We start from the raw sequence: 21,057 nt of genomic DNA, 5'->3' as shown, positions 1-21,057 counted from the left end.
TCGCCGATTCGGAAATCCCCTGGCCCTGATGGCTTACCTATTGAATTTTACAGGCACTATTGGCACATTATCGGGGACAAAATTACTCAAGTCGTGAACGAAGTCTTGCAAGGAACGTCTGTCCCACCCGTCTTTAAGGAATGTAAAATTGTGCTTCTCCCTAAAAGCAGAGGTACTAAAACTATCACCAATTTCCGCCCAATCTCGTTGTTAAACTCTGATTATAAGATCGTGGCTCGCGCACTTAACATGAGACTCATGCCACTCACTGCTAAAATCATTGGCCAACAGCAGACATGTGCCTTCAGGAGAACAATTCTGCAAACGGCTGCTTTTTACAGAGACGTCATTGCTTTAACGAACGCTGGTAACATGAAATGTGGGCTGATCTTTCTTGATTTCTTTAAAGCTTTTGATCTCGTAAATCACGCGTACCTCCTCGAGACTATGCAAAGATTGGGTTTCTCTCAGAACACGATTGCCATGATTCAGAACGTGGCCATGGGAATCACTGCCAAACTTTCTGTCAACTCACAACTGACGCGACCAATACAAATCAACAGAGGGGTTCCACAAGGGAGCCCCTTGTCCATGTTGCTTTTTGTACTCTCCCTTGAACCTCTGTTACAACAGTTGCAGACGAAACTCACTGGGATTACGATTTCTGGGGTAAAAAGTGTAATCGGAGCTTATGCCGACGATGTGGGTGTGGTGATTCGCAATGTAGCTGATGTCACCATATTAGCGGCTGAACTTCGGAACTACTGTTTGGCGTCAGGGGCGCAGTTAAATGAACAAAAAACCAAATTTCTGAACCTCTGTGGCCTCCAGCATTTACGGGTTGATTATGCTACAACAGTCAGAGTACACAAGGCTCTGGGGATCGTGTTGACGGCCTCCTCTCTAAAGATGATAGCGGCTAACTGGCGGGATGTTGCACGTAAAATACATGGTGCCCTGATTGATAATTACCATCGCAGCCTCAACCAATTTGATCGCATTCAACTTATCAACGCCTGTATTTTATCAAAAGCCTACTACATGGCGCAGCTTCTGCCGCTCCCTGCAGTAATTGCTCGAAACATTATGTCGAAGATAACAAATTTTATTTGGCGCGGGGAAATTTTTCGAGTATCTGCCACAACTGCAACACTCCACCCCCTAAACGGAGGGATGGGCTTAGTCGACATCAAGAAAAAGGCAGCAGCTCTCTATGTCACACGGACGGTCTCTATCATTAACAATTACCCTTCGGGCATTACGGCGCAATTATTCACTGCCGTCAGGCCGCCAAGTCTTGACCCCCCGCTGAACATTCAGACCATCAGTTACAAGCTGAAATACATCCGAGATTATTACCTTGCACGCAGCTACATTAGTCAAGAGCTCTTAAATTCTCGACATTTAGCGGCTCCAGCAATATTGGCATACTGGCGACAACACGAAGGACCGAATCCAATTGTTACGAAGTACAGTGGCATCAACTGGGATATAGTATGGCGTAATGTCAGTTCCAGTGTCCATACTTCCGCCGCTCGAACTGCATGGTACAAAGCAATCAATGATGTGATTAGCACCAATGAGAGGCTACATAAAATCGGACTCAGTGATACACCTCTCTGCCATAGCTGTCAACTGGTGGATACCGTTATGCACCGTTATACCTGCGGAGAACGTGCACGGAATTGGGGCTGGCTGAGAGAAAAAATAGCCATTATTACCAGGACTACAACCACCAACATACCTTCAACTATGTTGTCTCGACCCGACGTGCGATATTATCCGCCGGCGAAAAATAACGTCGTTATGTGGTTGTTGGGCAACTATTCCAGCTATGTTTTTAATAAACTTGGTGGCGACGATCACTTGGAATTCAAGATGATTATGGACATTGAATTCGCGAAAACCTTCAGCTATCCTAATCATGGCAACCTTTTCGGCAATATGCTTAAAATAATATTTAATAGCATGGGTATAGGGTAAGATATGTGAGTCTAAGGGGGTGGGCCCGGACCGCGGGACACCAGTAGTGCCGCGAAGAGGCCCCACTGCTTCTGTCTCTCGTGTACTGGTTCCCACCCCCCCCCCCTCCCTCTTCGCAGACAACACTCCAGTACACTGGAAACTGAGGATATTTCTTGGGTTAGTACCGGAGCCATTTTTTTCTAATTTTCTCCAGAAGTTACGACACACAGCAAAGAAGTGTGTTTTAATTGTTGATTTCCATTTCCTTTTTATTGTAAATGCCGGCTCCAGAAAAAAAAAAAAAAAAAAAAAAAAAAAAAAAAAAAAGTGGTAAAAAAAAAAAATAAAAAAAAAAAGTGGTTAAGGCGAAAAAAAAAAAAAAAAAAAAAAAAGTGGCAGAGCGCTGGTCTAGTAAACCAGAGGTCGTGAGTTCGATCCTCACAGGCGGCAAATGAATTTTGTAACAGACCCTCCCACCGTGCCCCTTTCGAAAAAAGCGGTCAAGGATAAAAAAAATTATGAATGGGTGCGGTATTTAAGAAATGCTCTCGCAAATGAATAGTGTGAATGGTGATATTAAAGTGGGCACCAGAAACTGCTGCTTCAGGCAGTCTCCGGAGAATGCCGACTTGAAATACTTAGTTCTTGTGATGTATTTTCTACCCCTGATAAAGACCCTCGCGATTGTCGTCGTCGTCGTCGTCGGCGCCGCCGCCGCTTTGGTAATAGCGACAATTCGCCATTGTATCACATAGGGTGAGGTACCTTCTGCAAGCGACTGAGATGGCACTAAACGATTGAAGCTGATTTGCCACCTCTTGTTTGATCAGCGTCATAAGGGCTTGAATGTAACTTGCGATGGGACACAGCAAGAAGTAGCGTCGTACTTTTAGTACTGAAATTTGAGATGGAGAACTGCGTCAAAGATGGGAAAATCATTCTGCCAAGTGTACAAATGGCGAAAACGAGGTGTGAGTGGGGAAGTATATTGCGCCAGTGACCGTGTGGCCTAATGGATAAGGCGTCGGACTTCGGATCCGAAGATTGCAGGTTCGAATCCTGTCACGGTCGAGTTTTTCCTGTTCTGCAAAAGATGCATGCTGTTTTACTCTGTTGTTTGAGTACACTAAAACTAGTTGGAAGTTGCTGCTGTCCGCTTCCTGGCTACAAAACCGGCGTCTACCAGAAGCACAAGCAAGACAAGGGTGATCTGTAGCGAAGTTTTCGGCACAGTGCCGTTCAGGAGAGTTTTTGTTGGAACTACTGCATCTGATTCAGGAGCCAAGGGCTACGCCACAGGCGTCTGCGCACAGTCGAGCATGTGTGTTGAATAATGGTGCTGATAGCCACGTATCATTTCATGCAGATTTGATGCCTTTCGGAGACAATTTTTCATTGAATAGGATTGTAGCTGATTTGTGGCAGCAGGAAATAAGCTGTAGTCAAAAGAATCTTCAATAGATGGTCGCAGGTCACATCAGTATTGTATGGCTCATAACGCGTTGCGTGCAGCCCGGTTAGCTCAGTCGGTAGAGCATGAGTCTCTTAATCTCAGGGTCGTGGGTTCGAGCCCCACGCTGGACGGCGCAAAATTTTGTGTCTACGCGGATCCAACATGCGCCCCTCTCGTGAGCCTTGCGTAATGAACGTAACGGGTTACGACGATGCCTAGCTTCGTATGAATATCAGACGAACGGTATTTGAAGCTGAAAGTGACTCTGAAATGAAATAAATGTGTTGTTTTGCAATTTTAGTTGTACATCGATATAGTGTGAGATGTGTAGGAAAGCAGCAGCTGTGCTAACTAAATGCAAATAATGGTCGCTCATGCGGTGCGTTTCGAGCTGAAGGGCTCCGATTCACTAGTCTGTAAGAACAAAGTACCCTAAAAGTCCGCTAGGAGGCGTCTCCTTAGCTCAGTGGCAGAGCGCTGGTCTAGTAAACCAGAGGTCGTGAGTTCGATCCTCACAGGCGGCAAATGAATTTTGTAACAGCCCCTCCCACCGTGGCCCTTTCGAAAAAAGCGGTCAAAGATAAAAAAAATTATGAATGGGTGCGGTATTTAAGAAATGCTCTCGCAAATGAATAGTGTGAATGGTGATATTAAAGTGGGCACCAGAAACTGCTGCTTCAGGCAGTCTCCGGAGAATGCCGACGTGAAATACTTAGTTCTTGTGATGTATTTTCTACCCCTGATAAAGACCCTCGCGATTGTCGTCGGCGCCGCCGCCGCTTTGGTAATAGCGACAATTCGCCATTGTATCACATAGGGTGAGGTACCTTCTGCAAGCGACTGAGATGGCACTAAACGATTGAAGCTGATTTGCCACCTCTTGTTTGATCAGCGTCATAAGGGCTTGAATGTAACTTGCGATGGGACACAGCAAGAAGTAGCGTCGTACTTTTAGTACTGAAATTTGAGATGGAGAACTGCGTCAAAGAGGGAAATTCATTCTGCCAAGTGTACAAATGGCGAAAACGAGGTGTGAGTGGGGAAGTATATTGCGCCAGTGACCGTGTGGCCTAATGGATAAGGCGTCGGACTTCGGATCCGAAGATTGCAGGTTCGAATCCTGTCACGGTCGAGTTTTTCCTGTTCTGCAAAAGATGCATGCTGTTTTACTGTGTTGTTTGAGTACACTAAAACTAGTTGGAAGTTGCTGCTGTCCGCTTCCTGGCTACAAAACCGGCGTCTACCAGAAGCACAAGCAAGACAAGGGTGATCTGTAGCGAAGTTTTCGGCACAGTGCCGTTCAGGAGAGTTTTTGTTGGAACTACTGCATCTGATTCAGGAGCCAAGGGCTACGCCACAGGCGTCTGCGCACAGTCGAGCATGTGTGTTGAATAATGGTGCTGATAGCCACGTATCATTTCATGCAGATTTGATGCCTTTCGGAGACAATTTTTCATTGAATAGGATTGTAGCTGATTTGTGGCAGCAGGAAATAAGCTGTAGTCAAAAGAATCTTCAATAGATGGTCGCAGGTCACATCAGTATTGTATGGCTCGTAACGCGTTGCGTGCAGCCCGGCTAGCTCAGTCGGTAGAGCATGAGTCTCTTAATCTCAGGGTAGTAGGTTCGAGCCCCACGCTGGACGGCGCAAAATTTTGTGTCTACGCGGATCCAACATGCGCCCCTCTCGTGAGCCTTGCGTAATGAACGTAACGGGTTACGACGATGCCTAGCTTCGTATGAATATCAGAGGAACGGTATTTGAAGCTGAAAGTGACTCTGAAATGAAATAAATGTGTCGTTTTGCAATTTTAGTTGTACATCGATATAGTGTGAGATGTGTAGGAAAGCAGCAGCTGTGCTAACTAAATGCAAATAATGGTCGCTCATGCGGTGCGTTTCGAGCTGAAGGGCTCCGATTCACTAGTTTGTAAGAACAAAGTATCCTAAAAGTCAGCTAGGAGGCGTCTCCTTAGCTCAGTGGCAGAGCGCTGGTCTAGTAAACCAGAGGTCGTGAGTTCGATCCTCACAGGCGGCAAATGAATTTTGTAACAGACCCTCCCACCGTGCCCCTTTCGAAAAAAGCGGTCAAGGATAAAAAAAATTATGAATGGGTGCGGTATTTAAGAAATGCTCTCGCAAATGAATAGTGTGAATGGTGATATTAAAGTGGGCACCAGAAACTGCTGCTTCAGGCAGTCTCCGGAGAATGCCGACTTGAAATACTTAGTTCTTGTGATGTATTTTCTACCCCTGATAAAGACCCTCGCGATTGTCGTCGTCGTCGTCGTCGGCGCCGCCGCCGCTTTGGTAATAGCGACAATTCGCCATTGTATCACATAGGGTGAGGTACCTTCTGCAAGCGACTGAGATGGCACTAAACGATTGAAGCTGATTTGCCACCTCTTGTTTGATCAGCGTCATAAGGGCTTGAATGTAACTTGCGATGGGACACAGCAAGAAGTAGCGTCGTACTTTTAGTACTGAAATTTGAGATGAAGAACTGCGTCAAAGAGGGAAATTCATTCTGCCAAGTGTACAAATGGCGAAAACGAGGTGTGAGTGGGGAAGTATATTGCGCCAGTGACCGTGTGGCCTAATGGATAAGGCGTCGGACTTCGGATCCGAAGATTGCAGGTTCGAATCCTGTCACGGTCGAGTTCTTCCTGTTCTGCAAAAGATGCATGCTGTTTTACTGTGTTGTTTGAGTACTCTAAAACTAGTTGGAAGTTGCTGCTGTCCGCTTCCTGGCTGCAAAACCGGCGTCTACCAGAAGCACAAGCAAGACAAGGGTGATCTGTAGCGAAGTTTTCGGCACAGTGCCGTTCAGGAGAGTTTTTGTTGGAACTACTGCATCTGATTCAGGAGCCAAGGGCTACGCCACAGGCGTCTGCGCACAGTCGAGCATGTGTGTTGAATAATGGTGCTGATAGCCACGTATCATTTCATGCAGATTTGATGCCTTTCGGAGACAATTTTTCATTGAATAGGATTGTAGCTGATTTGTGGCAGCAGGAAATAAGCTGTAGTCAAAAGAATCTTCAATAGATGGTCGCAGGTCACATCAGTATTGTATGGCTCGTAACGCGTTGCGTGCAGCCCGGCTAGCTCAGTCGGTAGAGCATGAGACTCTTACTCTCAGGGTCGTGTGTTCGAGCCCCACGCTGGGCGGCGCAAAATTTTGTGTCCACGCGGATCCAACATGCGCCCCTCTCGTGAGCCTTGCGTAATGAACGTAACGGGTTACGACGATGCCTAGCTTCGTATGAATATCAGACGAACGGTATTTGAAGCTGAAAGTGACTCTGAAATGAAATAAATGTGTTGTTTTGCAATTTTAGTTGTACATCGATATAGTGTGAGATGTGTAGGAAAGCAGCAGCTGTGCTAACTAAATGCAAATAATGGTCGCTCATGCGGTGCGTTTCGAGCTGAAGGGCTCCGATTCACTAGTCTGTAAGAACAAAGTACCCTAAAAGTCCGCTAGGAGGCGTCTCCTTAGCTCAGTGGCAGAGCGCTGGTCTAGTAAACCAGAGGTCGTGAGTTCGATCCTCACAGGCGGCAAATGAATTTTGTAACAGCCCCTCCCACCGTGGCCCTTTCGAAAAAAGCGGTCAAGGATAAAAAAAATTATGAATGGGTGCGGTATTTAAGAAATGCTCTCGCAAATGAATAGTGTGAATGGTGATATTAAAGTGGGCACTAGAAACTGCTGCTTCAGGCAGTCTCCGGAGAATGCCGACTTGAAATACTTAGTTCTTGTGATGTATTTTCTACCCCTGATAAAGACCCTCGCGATTGTCGTCGTCGTCGTCGGCGCCGCCGCCGCTTTGGTAATAGCGACAATTCGCCATTGTATCACATAGGGTGAGGTACCTTCTGCAAGCGACTGAGATGGCACTAAACGATTGAAGCTGATTTGCCACCACTTGTTTGATCAGCGTCATAAGGGCTTGAATGTAACTTGCGATGGGACACAGCAAGAAGTAGCGTCGTACTTTTAGTACTGAAATTTGAGATGGAGAACTGCGTCAAAGAGGGAAATTCATTCTGCCAAGTGTACAAATGGCGAAAACGAGGTGTGAGTGGGGAAGTATATTGCGCCAGTGACCGTGTGGCCTAATGGATAAGGCGTCGGACTTCGGATCCGAAGATTGCAGGTTCGAATCCTGTCACGGTCGAGTTTTTCCTGTTCTGGAAAAGATGCATGCTGTTTTACTCTGTTGTTTGAGTACACTAAAACTAGTTGGAAGTTGCTGCTGTCCGCTTCCTGGCTACAAAACCGGCGTCTACCAGAAGCACAAGCAAGACAAGGGTGATCTGTAGCGAAGTTTTCGGCACAGTGCCGTTCAGGAGAGTTTTTGTTGGAACTACTGCATCTGATTCAGGAGCCAAGGGCTACGCCACAGGCGTCTGCGCACAGTCGAGCATGTGTGTTGAATAATGGTGCTGATAGCCACGTATCATTTCATGCAGATTTGATGCCTTTCGGAGACAATTTTTCATTGAATAGGATTGTAGCTGATTTGTGGCAGCAGGAAATAAGCTGTAGTCAAAAGAATCTTCAATAGATGGTCGCAGGTCACATCAGTATTGTATGGCTCATAACGCGTTGCGTGCAGCCCGGTTAGCTCAGTCGGTAGAGCATGAGTCTCTTAATCTCAGGGTCGTGGGTTCGAGCCCCACGCTGGACGGCGCAAAATTTTGTGTCTACGCGGATCCAACATGCGCCCCTCTCGTGAGCCTTGCGTAATGAACGTAACGGGTTACGACGATGCCTAGCTTCGTATGAATATCAGAGGAACGGTATTTGAAGCTGAAAGTGACTCTGAAATGAAATAAATGTGTCGTTTTGCAATTTTAGTTGTACATCGATATAGTGTGAGATGTGTAGGAAAGCAGCAGCTGTGCTAACTAAATGCAAATAATGGTCGCTCATGCGGTGCGTTTCGAGCTGAAGGGCTCCGATTCACTAGTTTGTAAGAACAAAGTATCCTAAAAGTCCGCTAGGAGGCGCCTCCTTAGCTCAGTGGCAGAGCGCTGGTCTAGTAAACCAGAGGTCGTGAGTTCGATCCTCACAGGCGGCAAATGAATTTTGTAACAGACCCTCCCACCGTGGCCCTTTCGAAAAAAGCGGTCAAGGATAAAAAAAATTATGAATGGGTGCGGTATTTAAGAAATGCTCTCGCAAATGAATAGTGGGAATGGTGCTATTAAAGTGGGCACCAGAAACTGCTGCTTTAGGCAGTCTCCGGAGAATGCCGACGTGAAATACTTAGTTCTTGTGATGTATTTTCTACCCCTGATAAAGACCATCGCGATTGTCGTCGTCGGCGCCGCCGCCGCTTTGGTAATAGCGACAATTCGCCATTGTATCACATAGGGTGAGGTACCTTCTGCAAGCGACTGAGATGGCACTAAACGATTGAAGCTGATTTGCCACCTCTTGTTTGATCAGCGTCATAAGGGCTTGAATGTAACTTGCGATGGGACACAGCAAGAAGTAGCGTCGTACTTTTAGTACTGAAATTTGAGATGGAGAACTGCGTCAAAGATGGGAAAATCATTCTGCCAAGTGTACAAATGGCGAAAACGAGGTGTGAGTGGGGAAGTATATTATGCCAGTGACCGTGTGGCCTAATGGATAAGGCGTCGGACTTCGGATCCGAAGATTGCAGGTTGGAATCCTGTCACGGTCGAGTTTTTCCTGTTCTGCAAAAGATGCATGCTGTTTTACTGTGTTGTTTGAGTACACTAAAACTAGTTGGAAGTTGCTGCTGTCCGCTTCCTGGCTACAAAACCGGCGTCTACCAGAAGCACAAGCAAGACAAGGGTGATCTGTAGCGAAGTTTTCGGCACAGTGCCGTTCAGGAGAGTTTTTGTTGGAACTACTGCATCTGATTCAGGAGCCAAGGGCTACGCCACAGGCGTCTGCGCAAAGTCGAGCATGTGTGTTGAATAATGGTGCTGATAGCCACGTATCATTTCATGCAGATTTGATGCCTTTCGGAGACAATTTTTCATTGAATAGGATTGTAGCTGATTTGTGGCAGCAGGAAATAAGCTGTAGTCAAAAGAATCTTCAATAGATGGTCGCAGGTCACATCAGTATTGTATGGCTCATAACGCGTTGCGTGCAGCCCGGTTAGCTCAGTCGGTAGAGCATGAGTCTCTTAATCTCAGGGTCGTGGGTTCGAGCCCCACGCTGGACGGCGCAAAATTTTGTGTCTACGCGGATCCAACATGCGCCCCTCTCGTGAGCCTTGCGTAATGAACGTAACGGGTTACGACGATGCCTAGCTTCGTATGAATATCAGAGGAACGGTATTTGAAGCTGAAAGTGACTCTGAAATGAAATAAATGTGTTGTTTTGCAATTTTAGTTGTACATCGATATAGTGTGAGATGTGTAGGAAAGCAGCAGCTGTGCTAACTAAATGCAAATAATGGTCGCTCATGCGGTGCGTTTCGAGCTGAAGGGCTCCGATTCACTAGTTTGTAAGAACAAAGTATCCTAAAAGTTCGCTAGGAGGCGCCTCCTTAGCTCAGTGGCAGAGCGCTGGTCTAGTAAACCAGAGGTCGTGAGTTCGATCCTCACAGGCGGCAAATGAATTTTGTAACAGCCCCTCCCACCGTGGCCCTTTCGAAAAAAGCGGTCAAGGATAAAAAAAATTATGAATGGGTGCGGTATTTAAGAAATGCTCTCGCAAATGAATAGTGTGAATGGTGCTATTAAAGTGGGCACCAGAAACTGCTGCTTTAGGCAGTCTCCGGAGAATGCCGACGTGAAATACTTAGTTCTTGTGATGTATTTTCTACCCCTGATAAAGACCCTCGCGATTGACGTCGTCGTCGTCGTCGTCGTCGTCGTCGTCGTCGTCGTCGTCGGCGGCGGCGCCGCCGCCGCTTTGGTAATAGCGACAATTCGCCATTGTATCACATAGGGTGAGGTACCTTCTGCAAGCGACTGAGATGGCACTAAACGATTGAAGCTGATTTGCCACCTCTTGTTTGATCAGCGTCATAAGGGCTTGAATGTAACTTGCGATGGGACACAGCAAGAAGTAGCGTCGTACTTTTAGTACTGAAATTTGAGATGGAGAACTGCGTCAAAGATGGGAAATTCATTCTGCCAAGTGTACAAATGGCGAAAACGAGGTGTGAGTGGGGAAGTATATTGCGCCAGTGACCGTGTGGCCTAATGGATAAGGCGTCGGACTTCGGATCCGAAGATTGCAGGTTCGAATCCTGTCACGGTCGAGTTTTTCCTGTTCTGCAAAAGATGCATGCTGTTTTACTGTGTTGTTTGAGTACACTAAAACTAGTTGGAAGTTGCTGCTGTCCGCTTCATGGCTACAAAACCGGCGTCTACCAGAAGCACAAGCAAGACAACGGTGATCTGTAGCGAAGTTTTCGGCACAGTGCCGTTCAGGAGAGTTTTTGTTGGAACTACTGCATCTGATTCAGGAGCCAAGGGCTACGCCACAGGCGTCTGCGCACAGTCGAGCATGTGTGTTGAATAATGGTGCTGATAGCCACGTATCATTTCATGCAGATTTGATGCCTTTCGGAGACAATTTTTCATTGAATAGGATTGTAGCTGATTTGTGGCAGCAGGAAATAAGCTGTAGTCAAAAGAATCTTCAATAGATGGTCGCAGGTCACATCAGTATTGTATGGCTCGTAACGAGTTGCGTGCAGCCCGGCTAGCTCAGTCGGTAGAGCATGAGTCTCTTAATCTCAGGGTCGTGGGTTCGAGCCCCACGCTGGGCGGCGCAAAATTTTGTGTCCACGCGGATCCAACATGCGCCCCTCTCGTGAGCCTTGCGTAATGAACGTAACGGGTTACGACGATGCCTAGCTTCGTATGAATATCAGACGAACGGTATTTGAAGCTGAAAGTGACTCTGAAATGAAATAAATGTGTTGTTTTGCAATTTTAGTTGTACATCGATATAGTGTGAGATGTGTAGGAAAGCAGCAGCTGTGCTAACTAAATGCAAATAATGGTCGCTCATGCGGTGCGTTTCGAGCTGAAGGGCTCCGATTCACTAGTCTGTAACAACAAAGTACCCTAAAAGTCCGCTAAGAGGCGCCTCCTTAGCTCAGTGGCAGAGCGCTGGTCTAGTAAACCAGAGGTCGTGAGTTCGATCCTCACAGGCGGCAAATGAATTTTGTAACAGCCCCTCCCACCGTGGCTCTTTCGAAAAAAGCGGTCAAGGATAAAAAAAATTATGAATGGGTGCGGTATTTAAGAAATGCTCTCGCAAATGAATAGTGTGAATGGTGATATTAAAGTGGGCACCAGAAACTGCTGCTTCAGGCAGTCTCCGGAGAATGCCGACGTGAAATACTTAGTTCTTGTGATGTATTTTCTACCCCTGATAAAGACCCTCGCGATTGTCGTCGGCGCCGCTGCCGCTTTGGTAATAGCGACAATTCGCTATTGTATCACATAGGGTGAGGTACCTTCTGCAAGCGACTGAGATGGCACTAAACGATTGAAGCTGATTTGCCACCTCTTGTTTGATCAGCGTCATAAGGGCTTGAATGTAACTTGCGATGGGACACAGCAAGAAGTAGCGTCGTACTTTTAGTACTGAAATTTGAGATGGAGAACTGCGTCAAAGATGGGAAATTCATTCTGCCAAGTGTACAAATGGCGAAAACGAGGTGTGAGTGGGGAAGTATATTGCGCCAGTGACCGTGTGGCCTAATGGATAAGGCGTCGGACTTCGGATCCGAAGATTGCAGGTTCGAATCCTGTCACGGTCGAGTTTTTCCTGTTCTGCAAAAGATGCATGCTGTTTTACTGTGTTGTTTGAGTACTCTAAAACTAGTTGGAAGTTGCTGCTGTCCGCTTCCTGGCTGCAAAACCGGCGTCTACCAGAAGCACAAGCAAGACAAGGGTGATCTGTAGCGAAGTTTTCGGCACAGTGCCGTTCAGGAGAGTTTTTGTTGGAACTACTGCATCTGATTCAGGAGCCAAGGGCTACGCCACAAGCGTCTGCGCACTGTCGAGCATGTGTGTTGAATAATGGTGCTGATAGCCACGTATCATTTCATGCAGATTTGATGCCTTTCGGAGACAATTTTTCATTGAATAGGATTGTAGCTGATTTGTGGCAGCAGGAAATAAGCTGTAGTCAAAAGAATCTTCAATAGATGGTCGCAGGTCACATCAGTATTGTATTGCTCGTAACGCGTTGCGTGCAGCCCGGCTAGCTCAGTCGGTAGAGCATGAGACTCTTAATCTCAGGGTCGTGGGTTCGAGCCCCACGCTGGGCGGCGCAAAATTTTGTGTCTACGCAGATCCAACATGCGCCCCTCTCGTGAGCCTTGCGTAATGAACGTAACGGGTTACGACGATGCCTAGCTTCGTATGAATATCAGAGGAACGGTATTTGAAGCTGAAAGTGACTCTGAAATGAAATAAATGTGTTGTTTTGCAATTTTAGTTGTACATCGATATAGTGTGAGATGTGTAGGAAAGCAGCAGCTGTGCTAACTAAATGCAAATAATGGTCGCTCATGCGGTGCGTTTCGAGCTGAAGGGCTCCGATTCACTAGTCTGTAAGAACAAAGTACCCTAAAAGTCCGCTAGGAGGCGCCTCCTTAGCTCAGTGGCAGAGCGCTGGTCTAGTAAACCAGAGGTCGTGAGTTCGATCCTCACAGGCGGCAAATGAATTTTGTAACAGCCCCTCCCACCGTGGCCCTTTCGAAAAAAGCGGTCAAGGATAAAAAAAATTATGAATGGGTGCGGTATTTAAGAAATGCTCTCGCAAATGAATAGTGTGAATGGTGATATTAAAGTGGGCACCAGAAACTGCTGCTTCAGGCAGTCTCCGGAGAATGCCGACGTGAAATACTTAGTTCTTGTGATGTATTTTCTACCCCTGATAAAGACCCTCGCGATTGTCGTCGGCGCCGCCGCCGCTTTGGTAATAGCGACAATTCGCCATTGTATCACATAGGGTGAGGTACCTTCTGCAAGCGACTGAGATGGCACTAAACGATTGAAGCTGATTTGCCACCTCTTGTTTGATCAGCGTCATAAGGGCTTGAATGTAACTTGCGATGGGACACAGCAAGAAGTAGCGTCGTACTTTTAGTACTGAAATTTGAGATGGAGAACTGCGTCAAAGATGGGAAAATCATTCTGCCAAGTGTACAAATGGCGAAAACGAGGTGTGGGTGGGAAGTATCTTGCGCCAGTGACCGTGTGGCCTAATGGATAAGGCGTCGGACTTCGGATCCGAAGATTGCAGGTTCGAATCCTGTCACGGTCGAGTTTTTCCTGTTCTGCAAAAGATGCATGCTGTTTTACTGTGTTGTTTGAGTACTCTAAAACTAGTTGGAAGTTGCTGCTGTCCGCTTCCTGGCTGCAAAACCGGCGTCTACCAGAAGCACAAGCAAGACAAGGGTGATCTGTAGCGAAGTTTTCGGCACAGTGCCGTTCAGGAGAGTTTTTGTTGGAACTACTGCATCTGATTCAGGAGCCAAGGGCTACGCCACAGGCGTCTGCGCACAGTCGAGCATGTGTGTTGAATAATGGTGCTGATAGCCACGTATCATTTCATGCAGATTTGATGCCTTTCGGAGACAATTTTTCATTGAATAGGATTGTAGCTGATTTGTGGCAGCAGGAAATAAGCTGTAGTCAAAAGAATCTTCAATAGATGGTCGCAGGTCACATCAGTATTGTATGGCTCGTAACGCGTTGCGTGCAGCCCGGCTAGCTCAGTCGGTAGAGCATGAGACTCTTAATCTCAGGGTCGTGGGTTCGAGCCCCACGCTGGGCGGCGCAAAATTTTGTGTCTACGCGGATCCAAAATGCGCCCCTCTCGTGAGCCTTGCGCAATGAACGTAACGGGTTACGACGATGCCTAGCTTCGTATGAATATCAGAGGGACGGTATTTGAAGCTGAAAGTGACTCTGAAATGAAATAAATGTGTTGTTTTGCAATTTTAGTTGTACATCGATATAGTGTGAGATGTGTAGGAAAGCAGCAGCTGTGCTAACTAAATGCAAATAATGGTCGCTCATGCGGTGCGTTTCGAGCTGAAGGGCTCCGATTCACTAGTCTGTAAGAACAAAGTACCCTAAAAGTCCGCTAGGAGGCGCCTCCTTAGCTCAGTGGCAGAGCGTATAGTCTGGCTCTAGCTGCCGTCGCGTACGGACGCACTTGCCGCCGCTCCGTGTATACAGCGCTTACGTTAGTGCTTATCGTTTCGTGTGTACTGCTTTCTGTTCTGTGTTTAAATTGAGATCTGTTCTACACCAGTTTTGTGTACTGGTTACGTCTTCGGATATTCGTCGCCCTACGGATTTTCGGTTTTGACCGTAATCCGACCGGTGCTGCACGACATGGCTTCCTCCATCAGGAAGAACACCCTGGTTTTTTCGTTTGAAAAGGAAACTCGCCGAGTTCAACCGTCTGCTCTCGAGGTTCACGAATGGCTCACAGAGGTAATTGGCATTAATCCGGATTCTGTTCATACTACCCAGCTTGACTCCGACAACTACTGTGTGTTTGTTAAGTTCTTTAATCCGTTAATGGTTGATAAAATTCGCGATAAGTTTGGCTACCAAGTCGAGTTTATCCATAGGGACGGCACTAAGAGTATGGTTTCTATCAAAAGGGCTGATACTACATATCGGACTGTTCGAGTTCTTAATTTGCCAATTGAACTAGAAAACGAAAAAATTAAGGTTGCTCTGTCTCAATATGGGGATGTAAAAGAAATCATTAATGAACGCTGGTCGCCGCATTATAAACTCCAGTGCTTTAATGGAATAAGGTCGGTTGAAATGGAAGTTAAGACAAATATCCCGTCACATATCTCCGTTGAAGGTCACAAGGCTCATATTGTTTATACTGGACAAATCCCTACATGTCACGTCTGTAATGAGTCAGGTCATTTTCGGCAGGATTGTCCCCGCCGTGTGTTTGTCTTAAAAACGAACCTCATGCAGCGACGTAAATTGACACTCAGTGACGTTATGGCAAACGGTACACCTGTCCAACCTGAAGATGATGTTGCTAAGGAAAGTTCACCTGACATTCCTTGCAGTGTCACTGATTTTCCACCTATCGTAGCCCCGACGAATCTCGAATCTGTTCCCCCTGACAGAGATTTACAGAATAAAAAAAGGCCACTGGAGAGAAGCGATGATCATTCAGAAGATGAATTATCTCGCACCTCTCCCACAATCAGAAAACCACGACCTTCAGCTGACAGAGATTTAGTAGAAGCCGATTGTATGCCGATCGATCCTGCAGTACCACCTGCCACCAACAAATCGGATGTGGAAACGGAGGATCCTACCGACCAGCAGCAACTGTCAACAACTTTGAGTGTCACCGGCGATGCACAACAGCCGCCTCAACGCGACCAACATGAGGAAGTGGCGGGTAAACATCGGCTCCACAACAAACCACGACAACAAGCCACAGGTGGAAACAAACAGGAGAAAGTAGTTGCCAAACAACAGCTCACGACTGTCGGTCGGACGGAAACAGCAACACAGAAGGCCGATGACTCGACAACGCTATCGGCATCTCAACCGACGGTACGGCGCAAACTCAAACCACAGCCTAATCTTTCGGCTTCTCGCAATCCATCGCAATCACAACAGTCGCAACAGGGGAAATCAGATTTGAAACAGAAGAATATCGGGTACGAAGTAGTACGTGACGAACCTGACGGCAGTCAAACCACAAGTGCCGGCGAGATCCACCCCCACAGTAGTAACGATTAATGGATACTTGTTTACGGCATAGTGTCGTTGCGTTAGGACGGAAGGCCTCTATAAGTTGTTTTTCTCTTTTGTTTCCGTATGGTTTTTTCAAGATTTTCTGTGATGTTGTTCGTTTGACACGCTGACAGTCCTCAATGTCTAAGTTCAGCCTAATGTAGACATGTCTCAAGCCTATAAGCTGTTAACCATAAATATTAACAAACTGCAATCCGACCTTAAAGTAGCAATGCTGCGGCAATTCGTTTACGAATCTGAAGCAGACATCATTCTGCTACAGGAGGTGGCAGTCAAAAGTTTTGATATTCCTGGTTTCCAATCCATTGAAAACGTATCTCACGAACTTCATACAGGCACGGCCATGCTAGTCCGTAATGGTATCCCCGTCACAGAAGTCGAAAAACTTGAATCTGGTCGCGGTATTAGCTGCAAAATCTTTGATTTCACTGTTGTCAATGTGTACGCACCCTCCGGCAGCAGTTACAAGTCAGCGAGAAGTGCCTATTTTAAAGATGAAGTCATTTATTTGCTTCGAAAGGACCCCGTTAACATTGTTCTAGGTGGTGATTTTAACTGCGTGGTACATCAGAAGGATCAGAGGCCACACTTTAATTATTGTCATGACCTTCGCGAACTCGTCACCAAGGTTCGGTTGAAAGATACGTGGGAAATTTTTGCACCCCACCCTGGTTAAATTTACTTTTTTTACCCCTACTTCAAGTAGTCGACTTGACCGGATCTATATATCGTCTCATATCAGCAACCGAGTTCTTGATACTGAAGTTATTCCAGCTCCATTTTCTGACCATTGTGCCTATGCTGTCACCTTAAATCTCGACAAGCAACCAACAAAAAGGTTCATAGGGCAGTGGATGCTTAACACTTCTCATCTTCAAGACCTGGAGCTCGAAGATGCCATTTGTGCAACATGGAATTTTTGTCTCCGCTCCATTAACAAGCACAGAACTAAACTAGAGTGGTGGACACACACAGCTAAAAGAAAACTGCGACAATGTCTGATCTCTTACTGCTATCAGAAAGCGACGGATAACAAGAAGACAACAGAATTTTATTATGCCGTTTTAAGAGAATTATATGACAAATCTCATGACTCCAATGTTTACGCTGCACAAATCCAGAGAGTCAAAGCGAAGCTGTTAAGCATTAAGCGCAGGCAATTAGATGGCCTAAAAATTAAAGCTAAGACCAAATCGGTTAGTGATAGCGAAATGACTTCGTTATACCATCTCATCAAACACCGTTCCAATCGTGTGCGGACCTTCGTTGACGAACTAGTTACCCCAACCGGTGATCATCTCGTGCACCAAAAGGACATTGTTCAGGGTTTTTATCATTATTATAGAGAATTATACTCAGAAGATCCACTTGATGCAAATCTGACGTCTGATTTCCTTCAGACTTTGGGCAGTAACTTAACTGCAGAAGACAACAATGAATTTCTTGCCGATTTCGCAGTTTCAGATGTCTTAGACTTAATTGTCGGTTCCCCTGCAAACAAATCCCCTGGTCCAGATGGTCTCCCCAAAGAATTCTATCACAAATTTTGGCATGTCGTTGGACCCACCCTCACAGAAATTATTAATGAAGTCTTTCGAGGCCACAGAATACCGGACGAGTTGAAAGAAGGTAGAACAGTGCTCATACCGAAACAAAGAGGCCACAGGCAAATTGATAACTTCCGGCCTATCATGCTGTTAAATTTTGATTATAAGACTATTGCCAGAGCGATAAACAGTAGATTAATCTTGATAGCCCGGCATGTCATTAAGAATCATCAGTCTTGCATCCCTGGCAGAAGCGTAATGACCACAATAGCTGACATCAGGGACGTAATTTCGATCACGGCGGCGACCAACATCAACTGTGCCCTACTGTTTGTCGACCTTTCTAAGGCTTTTGATCGTGTGAGTCACCGTTACATCCTCCAGATCATGGAAAGGATTGGATTAGATAACACAGCAGTCACCTTACTCCGCAATGTCATCACAGGCATTACCACCCGATTGTGTGTTAACGGCCAGTCGACAATACCGATTACACTTAAGAGAGGGGTCCCACAGGGAAGTCCTCTCTCGATGTTGCTCTTTGCCTTTTCTCTGGAACCTCTCCTTAGAAAACTGGAGTCCACATTACCAGGTCTATCTATATCAAGAGCTCGTTTTGCAGTGCGTGCCTATGCCGATGACGTCACAGCAGTTATTCGTTGTGTAAACGACGTACAGACGATTAAAACGGAAATCGACAACTACAGTAAGGTGTCTGGAGCTAAACTCAATGAAGGAAAATGCAAACTGGTTAACTTGAGAGGTCTTGCACATGTATCCATACCCTGGGCCCAAAAAGTGGAGAATCCTAAGTCACTAGGTATTATCCTCGACAAATGTCCTCTTAAAATGGCGGCGAAAAACTGGAAAGCTGTTACGAACAGCATGCATGGTCTCATTGTTGAAAACAACTGGCGCTCTGCGAACTTGATAGAAAGGATCAAGATAGTCAATATATGTATTTTCTCCAAAGCATACTACTTGGCACAAGTATTTCCCATACCTAAAGTTCAGGCCAGAAAAATGTTGCAAATAGCTAGCAGATTCGTGTGGAAAGGGAACATTTTTAAACTCGACAGTGCCACTCTAACAAAATCACGACCCGACGGCGGGCTAGGGCTCACTGACATCCATAAAAAAGCCAACGACCTTTTTCTGAAACGCACTTCGCGCCTAGTATACAGTCACGACCCAAACATAACTGCAAGTCTGTTCCACGTCCTTCGCCCTGGAAACATGCACCCGCCCGTCGACATCAGCAACATAAACTTCCAGCTGAAACATGTACGAGAATATTTCATTGAAACAAGTTATGTAGGCGAAAGCATCTTACAAAACCCGCATTTGACAACGAATGAAGTCATGCAGAAATGGACTAAGATGCGTAAATGTAATACAATTGAGGCAAAAAATCCATCTTGTAACTGGAAGACCCTATGGAGGAACATTAGTTTTAAGATTCATACATGGGATGTTGCATCAACTTGGTACCAGGTGGTGAATGATACCATCGCCACTAATGTCAAATTACACAGAATAGGCTTACATCCCTCTGATCAATGTGTTAAGTGTGGTCTAATCGACACTTTGCTTCATCGTTTCACCTGCTGCGGACACTTAAACAACTGGCGATGGGTGAGGGAAAAACTCGCACTATTATCGAGAAGCTCGCCAGCGAGTATCTCGACCACTATCATCACGAACCCAGATACGGACTACTATCCTATGGCTAAGAATACTACAATGATGTGGATATTGGCAAATTATGTGCATTATACGATCACCAGACGGGACGGCGACAACCTAGTTGAATTTTTGGCATACATGCATACTGCTTATTGGAGAATAAAACAAACGGGCAATTTGACAAAAATCTTTGGCAATATGTTGGACATTGTTTTTGAAAAACAAGGGATCGGTTAGTCTGTTGCTGCTGCAGCAGCTCCTCTCATCTGCCTCTACCGAGCAGACAATTGTGACGAGTTCCAGTCTCAGCGACCGTCATGTTCAAATTGATCTCAGACACACACTGACAACGATATTCACAAGTGCGGTGCTTTATTTCGTTACTGAGGATAATATCACCTTACTTCTCCAAAGAGGGTATATCATTTACCTTTCTTCTTGAACTTTCTTTTCTTTTTTTTTTTTTTTCTTTTTTTATTAACCCACATGAGACTACGAGTGCCAACCAAATTCAAGATGTATTACTATGGGGTCGAAGAAGTTTTCTTGTGTAATGGATTTAGACCCGTATTTTTTTTCTCTTTTTTTAAACTACATTTGTGTTCAACAAAATGGGATAAGCATCCTGCTTTCGACATAATAAACGAAGAAACAAAAATTATACAAACTTTCAAAAAATGAAAAGAATTAAAGACAAAATCTAACAGAACAGCAGCTAAGGTATCACACAAGCAGACTTAGAGAGTATTTCCGACACAGTTTCTGTTGACGAAGTAAATCAGTGAGAGGCGGGTGGAGCCATTGCGGCCAGGCCTCGTGTTCTACGACCCCTGCCCTCTTTGTCCCCCCCCACCACTTGCTGATAAGCTTCAGCTAGGATGATAATTAAAATAAAAAAAAAAAAAAAAAGTGGCAGAGCGCTGGTCTAGTAAACCAGAGGTCGTGAGTTCGATCCTCACAGGCGGCAAATGAATTTTGTAACAGCCCTCCCACCGTGGCCCTTTCGAAAAAAGCGGTCAAGGATAAAAAAAATTATGAATGGGTGCGGTATTTAAGAAATGCTCTCGCAAATGAATAGTGTGAATGGTGATATTAAAGTGGGCACCAGAAACTGCTGCTTCAGGCAGTCTCCGGAGAATGCCGACTTGAAATACTTAGTTCTTGTGATGTATTTTCTACCCCTGATAAAGGCCCTCGCGATTGTCGTCGGCGCCGCTGCCTCTTTGGTAATAGCGACAATTCGCTATTGTATCACATAGGGTGAGGTACCTTCTGCAAGCGACTGAGATGGCACTAAACGATTGAAGCTGATTTGCCACCTCTTGTTTGATCGGCGTCATAAGGGCTTGAATGTAACTTGCGATGGGACACAGCAAGAAGTAGCGTCGTACTTTTAGTACTGAAATTTGAGATGGAGAACTGCGTCAAAGATGGGAAATTCATAATGCCAAGTGTACAAATGGCGAAAACGAGGTGTGAGTGGGGAAGTATATTGCAACAGTGACCGTGTGGCCTAATGGATAAGGCGTCGGACTTCGGATCCGAAGATTGCAGGTTCGAGTCCTGTCACGGTCGAGTTCTTCCTGTTCTGCAAAAGATGCATGCTGTTTTACTGTGTTGTTTGAGTAC

The 21,057-nt window shown here is 45.8% G+C and overlaps 24 non-coding genes across 24 annotated transcripts; all 24 read left to right on the top strand.

The window, feature by feature from the left end:
• Positions 1-2,963: 2,963 nt before the first annotated feature.
• Positions 2,964-3,036, top strand: Trnar-ucg (transfer RNA arginine (anticodon UCG)). Its single transcript has one exon. It is a non-coding gene; the product is annotated as a tRNA-Arg (tRNA).
• A 440-nt stretch (positions 3,037-3,476) lies between these two features.
• On the top strand, positions 3,477-3,549 carry Trnak-cuu (transfer RNA lysine (anticodon CUU)). Its single transcript has one exon. It is a non-coding gene; the product is annotated as a tRNA-Lys (tRNA).
• A 321-nt stretch (positions 3,550-3,870) lies between these two features.
• Positions 3,871-3,942, top strand: Trnat-agu (transfer RNA threonine (anticodon AGU)). Its single transcript has one exon. It is a non-coding gene; the product is annotated as a tRNA-Thr (tRNA).
• Positions 3,943-4,477: 535 nt separating this feature from the next.
• On the top strand, positions 4,478-4,550 carry Trnar-ucg (transfer RNA arginine (anticodon UCG)). Its single transcript has one exon. It is a non-coding gene; the product is annotated as a tRNA-Arg (tRNA).
• A 440-nt stretch (positions 4,551-4,990) lies between these two features.
• Trnak-cuu (transfer RNA lysine (anticodon CUU)) lies at positions 4,991-5,063 on the top strand. Its single transcript has one exon. It is a non-coding gene; the product is annotated as a tRNA-Lys (tRNA).
• A 321-nt stretch (positions 5,064-5,384) lies between these two features.
• On the top strand, positions 5,385-5,456 carry Trnat-agu (transfer RNA threonine (anticodon AGU)). Its single transcript has one exon. It is a non-coding gene; the product is annotated as a tRNA-Thr (tRNA).
• Positions 5,457-6,003: 547 nt separating this feature from the next.
• On the top strand, positions 6,004-6,076 carry Trnar-ucg (transfer RNA arginine (anticodon UCG)). The gene has a single exon. It is a non-coding gene; the product is annotated as a tRNA-Arg (tRNA).
• A 440-nt stretch (positions 6,077-6,516) lies between these two features.
• On the top strand, positions 6,517-6,589 carry Trnak-cuu (transfer RNA lysine (anticodon CUU)). Its single transcript has one exon. It is a non-coding gene; the product is annotated as a tRNA-Lys (tRNA).
• A 321-nt stretch (positions 6,590-6,910) lies between these two features.
• Trnat-agu (transfer RNA threonine (anticodon AGU)) lies at positions 6,911-6,982 on the top strand. The gene has a single exon. It is a non-coding gene; the product is annotated as a tRNA-Thr (tRNA).
• A 544-nt stretch (positions 6,983-7,526) lies between these two features.
• Trnar-ucg (transfer RNA arginine (anticodon UCG)) lies at positions 7,527-7,599 on the top strand. Its single transcript has one exon. It is a non-coding gene; the product is annotated as a tRNA-Arg (tRNA).
• A 440-nt stretch (positions 7,600-8,039) lies between these two features.
• Trnak-cuu (transfer RNA lysine (anticodon CUU)) lies at positions 8,040-8,112 on the top strand. The gene has a single exon. It is a non-coding gene; the product is annotated as a tRNA-Lys (tRNA).
• A 321-nt stretch (positions 8,113-8,433) lies between these two features.
• Trnat-agu (transfer RNA threonine (anticodon AGU)) lies at positions 8,434-8,505 on the top strand. The gene has a single exon. It is a non-coding gene; the product is annotated as a tRNA-Thr (tRNA).
• A 539-nt stretch (positions 8,506-9,044) lies between these two features.
• Trnar-ucg (transfer RNA arginine (anticodon UCG)) lies at positions 9,045-9,117 on the top strand. The gene has a single exon. It is a non-coding gene; the product is annotated as a tRNA-Arg (tRNA).
• A 440-nt stretch (positions 9,118-9,557) lies between these two features.
• Trnak-cuu (transfer RNA lysine (anticodon CUU)) lies at positions 9,558-9,630 on the top strand. The gene has a single exon. It is a non-coding gene; the product is annotated as a tRNA-Lys (tRNA).
• A 321-nt stretch (positions 9,631-9,951) lies between these two features.
• On the top strand, positions 9,952-10,023 carry Trnat-agu (transfer RNA threonine (anticodon AGU)). The gene has a single exon. It is a non-coding gene; the product is annotated as a tRNA-Thr (tRNA).
• Positions 10,024-10,604: 581 nt separating this feature from the next.
• On the top strand, positions 10,605-10,677 carry Trnar-ucg (transfer RNA arginine (anticodon UCG)). Its single transcript has one exon. It is a non-coding gene; the product is annotated as a tRNA-Arg (tRNA).
• A 440-nt stretch (positions 10,678-11,117) lies between these two features.
• On the top strand, positions 11,118-11,190 carry Trnak-cuu (transfer RNA lysine (anticodon CUU)). Its single transcript has one exon. It is a non-coding gene; the product is annotated as a tRNA-Lys (tRNA).
• Positions 11,191-11,511: 321 nt separating this feature from the next.
• Trnat-agu (transfer RNA threonine (anticodon AGU)) lies at positions 11,512-11,583 on the top strand. Its single transcript has one exon. It is a non-coding gene; the product is annotated as a tRNA-Thr (tRNA).
• A 536-nt stretch (positions 11,584-12,119) lies between these two features.
• On the top strand, positions 12,120-12,192 carry Trnar-ucg (transfer RNA arginine (anticodon UCG)). The gene has a single exon. It is a non-coding gene; the product is annotated as a tRNA-Arg (tRNA).
• A 440-nt stretch (positions 12,193-12,632) lies between these two features.
• Positions 12,633-12,705, top strand: Trnak-cuu (transfer RNA lysine (anticodon CUU)). Its single transcript has one exon. It is a non-coding gene; the product is annotated as a tRNA-Lys (tRNA).
• Positions 12,706-13,026: 321 nt separating this feature from the next.
• Positions 13,027-13,098, top strand: Trnat-agu (transfer RNA threonine (anticodon AGU)). The gene has a single exon. It is a non-coding gene; the product is annotated as a tRNA-Thr (tRNA).
• Positions 13,099-13,633: 535 nt separating this feature from the next.
• On the top strand, positions 13,634-13,706 carry Trnar-ucg (transfer RNA arginine (anticodon UCG)). Its single transcript has one exon. It is a non-coding gene; the product is annotated as a tRNA-Arg (tRNA).
• A 440-nt stretch (positions 13,707-14,146) lies between these two features.
• Positions 14,147-14,219, top strand: Trnak-cuu (transfer RNA lysine (anticodon CUU)). The gene has a single exon. It is a non-coding gene; the product is annotated as a tRNA-Lys (tRNA).
• Positions 14,220-20,930: 6,711 nt separating this feature from the next.
• On the top strand, positions 20,931-21,003 carry Trnar-ucg (transfer RNA arginine (anticodon UCG)). Its single transcript has one exon. It is a non-coding gene; the product is annotated as a tRNA-Arg (tRNA).
• The last annotated feature ends 54 nt before the right edge of the window (positions 21,004-21,057 follow it).

This window comes from Schistocerca cancellata, chromosome 8 (genome assembly GCF_023864275.1).
Source record: "Schistocerca cancellata isolate TAMUIC-IGC-003103 chromosome 8, iqSchCanc2.1, whole genome shotgun sequence".
Lineage (NCBI taxonomy): Eukaryota > Metazoa > Arthropoda > Insecta > Orthoptera > Acrididae > Schistocerca > Schistocerca cancellata.
This window is presented reverse-complemented; position numbering and strand designations above follow the sequence as displayed.